The sequence below is a fragment of the Myotis lucifugus genome, unplaced genomic scaffold, assembly GCF_000147115.1.
Source record: "Myotis lucifugus unplaced genomic scaffold, Myoluc2.0 scaffold_106, whole genome shotgun sequence".
Classification (NCBI taxonomy): Eukaryota; Metazoa; Chordata; class Mammalia; order Chiroptera; family Vespertilionidae; genus Myotis; species Myotis lucifugus.
The window spans coordinates 1,501,713-1,505,097 of NW_005871154.1; the positions used below are offsets into that span (position 1 = coordinate 1,501,713).

General features: G+C 54.4%; 1 pseudogene; it reads right to left on the bottom strand.

Annotated features, from left to right (window-relative positions):
• Positions 1-2,740: 2,740 nt before the first annotated feature.
• On the bottom strand, positions 2,741-3,098 carry LOC102418887 (annotated as a pseudogene).
• Positions 3,099-3,385: the final 287 nt, after the last annotated feature.

Here is a 3,385-nt window from a genome sequence, read left to right on the forward strand (position 1 = left end):
GGGATAGAGAGTTAGAATGTTGATGAGAGAGAAACATCGATCAGCTGCTTCCTGCACACCTCCTACTGGGGATGTGCACACAACCAAGGTACATGCCCTTGACCAGAATCGAACCTGGGACCTTTCATTCCCCAGGCCGACGCTCTATCCACTGAGCCAAACCAGTTAGGGCTACATTGTAATTTTTAAAAATTTAACATATAACATTCTTCTCTCCTTTTTTGTTTTTATAGAAAAGGTTTATATTGATGGAATTCTGACCATATATAAATATACATACTGCTCTGTATTCACAACTTCCCACTTCAACCCAAAAACCCACAGCTTCACATTTCTACCGTGAATTGGCTCCACCCCCAAGCCTCAGCACCTCAAAACAAAACCCCAACTTCGAGTCAAACTCTTAGTTTTTCCTTTTGTGTCAAGAGCTAACTTTGATATGTTAAAACTAAGTAAAATCCATTTACTCAACCCAAAACAGGCATTAAAAAGAAAAACCCCAAATGCTCTCTTGTATCCATTTTAAGAGTAGGATTGGCACTTTCCGCTATTACCTGAGTCCTGATCTATCACCCCAGGGAGAGCTTGCCAATCCTGCACTTTCCTGGGGTGGAAAGGCTGCAGTGGGGTTAAGGATAAGGCTCCTTGGGCCTACCTTCTCCCATGCCTCTACATTTACCTTTCCGGCACCTTTCCTTCCTCAGAAAAGCATGGACACAAGTGTATAAAACATTCCGTCTGACTGGGAGTAACCTTAACTCCTCTGCTATCAAGCCTATGTGTTTAAAGATCAATACAGCGTCTTTTTCCTTTAGACTTAGTATGGCACATCTTCTCAATCTAAGTTCTGTACTATCCACCTTCTTACCCTACTTATCCTCTATAGGGGGGTCTGCAGTACCTTGGTGGAGTCCTATCGGGCCAGAGTGTGGGGGTTCTCAATGGTGGGGGGGGCCTTACCTAGGGGAATCCTGTTCCGCCTGTCCGGGTGCCATATGCTGGGGTCCAGCCCCAGTGGTCCAGGGGTTCCCAAAGGTGGATGTGGCCAAGATGTTCACAATTTCCTCATGAGTGTTGAATCTACTCAATCACACACACCTGATCAAACTTTGTTTACTTGCTTCACTTCCCACAACCCATATCACTAGCCACCGGGAGCCGCTTTCCACACCACCTCAGAGGCATTTCTGGATTTTAAGAAATAAACAATACACTTTATTTATTCAACAACTAGGTCATTTAAAACGTGTCAGCCACTTTCTAGGGCACATGCCCGGGATTGTGGGCTTCATCCCCAGTGGGGGGCATGCAGGAGGCAGGTGATCAATGACTCTTTCTCTCCCTCTCCCTTCCTCCCTGAAATCAATAAAAATATAAAATAAAATAAATATATCTACAAACACACACATTACAGGGAGGAAGCTCCGGGCATGGAGTCCCTGGATGTGGAGGCCCGGGGTGTGGAGGCTCTGGGCGTTGAGTCCCTGGATGTGGAGCCCCCGGAGGTGGTGTCCCCGGGCATGGAGGCCTTCCTCTGGTGCATCCACAGGTGGCAGTGGTAGGTGGAGGGCAGGCGGTAGGTCCTCCCGCACTGAGCGCTCGCATAGGGCTTGGCGCCCGTGTGGATGCGCTCGAGCGCCCGCAGGTTGGTCTCAGCGGCCGCAGCGGAAGGGCCCCTCCTTCTTGTGGATCAGCTCGTGCACGCGCAGGTCCGAGGCCTGGAAGAAGCGTTTGCCGCACGTGGCGCAAGCGAAGGGCCGCTCGTTGTGCCTCGTCTGGTGCAGCTGGAACGGAGAGAGGTACCTGAAGACCCGGGGACACTGGTTGTACCAGTACAGCTTCTGGGCGCCCCCCGCCTCCCTGGGCGCCTCCTCTCGGGGAGGCTCTCCCTGGGCAGTGGGGGCGCCCGGACTTGCTGAACCGGAGCTGCGTGGACTCTCCCCGGACCCCTCGCTCTCTGCGGGGCCCTGAGGGCTCTCTTCCTCCAGGAGTAGGTGGTCTAGATTGGAAAGGTTGTCACCATCTTCATCTGCATCTCCTGGTGCTGTTGGCGGGGGTGTCGCTGGGGGAGTCTGGAAGGGTGTCCCCAGGGTGAGTGCCATGGAGGCTGCTGCTGAGCGCTGCGCCTGTAAGTAGTCCCGGATCTGTCCTGAGGTCATGTTCACCGGAAACAGGGCTTCCTGGTCCCCCATTCTGACAAGGACCATGCGGGGGGGCCTCAGGCACTCATCCATCAGGTGCCCCATGAACACCTCCATGTCTCTGCCACTCGACTCCCACTTCGCCCGCAACGCGGCCCTCTCGCTGCTGGGCCTGTTGAGCAGGAACTGCTCCACCGACAGTTGGAAAATCATCTCCATCTTAGTGTGCCTGTCTGGCCGCAGCCACGACCAGAAGGACCAATAGATGGCCTGCAGCTCCGCCTTCGCATCCCGGCTGTTGTTCAATGAGATGAGCCCAGGGCTGGGGACGCCGACCTCCTCCGCCTCCTCTCCCTCCTGCTTGACCGGTCCTCCGCGAGATCTAAGCGGGAAGTTTCCTTCCCGGGGACCGTTCCTGGGTGGTTCATCTTGAGATGCCATTCTCCTCACGGACACAGGCGTTCACGCTGGGTGATCCCGGCCCAACGCTGAGCTGCTGTGGGGCTTGGCTGTCAGCGCTAGTGCCTCTCCAGAAATCAGGATTTTATAAAAGATCCCCAGGTGATTCCAATGAGCAGCCAAGGTTGAGAACCACTTTCCTAGAGGTTGTGGGTACAAGGAGTGGGTGGTCCCCTTGCCAGGGACATGATTTCCACCTGTTGAAGGTCTTGCCCTTGTGGAGCCCACCATTCCCGCGAGATGTTCACGTCCCACAGGTGCACCTTCACCACCTGCGGCTTCTCGGGGGGGCCCCGCCTCCTTCCTGGCCCTGCGCAGGCGCTTTGGCAGGAGCGCACCCCCCCCCCCCCCTCCAGGCTGTGCTTGGAGCCGACGCTGGGCTCCCAGGGCTTCATCAGCTGCTCTGCCCCGGGACTGCTCACCCAGCCTGTCAAGGTCCTCGCCAAGGTAGGTGACCTTGCGGAAGGCCCGCTGCTTCTGCTGCTCCACTTCCGCCATGTGTTGGTCCTTCGGAAAGCTTTTGTAGTTGTTTATTAAATATATATATGTTGTGGGGTTTTTGTGGGGGTTTTTTTGAGAAAAACAATATTCACTCTCAGTTCTCCAGCCATTCTCACTCCTCCCTCTTGCCCACACACATCCTGACCCATTTCTTCCCAGCCAGTTCAAACCTGAACCTGTTTACTGCCATTTTCACGGAAAACAACCGGTGCGAGAGATACAGGTGGAGGAGGCTGGAGAGGAGATGGGGTGGGCCCATCAGAGGCTTCATGGGACCTCACTGG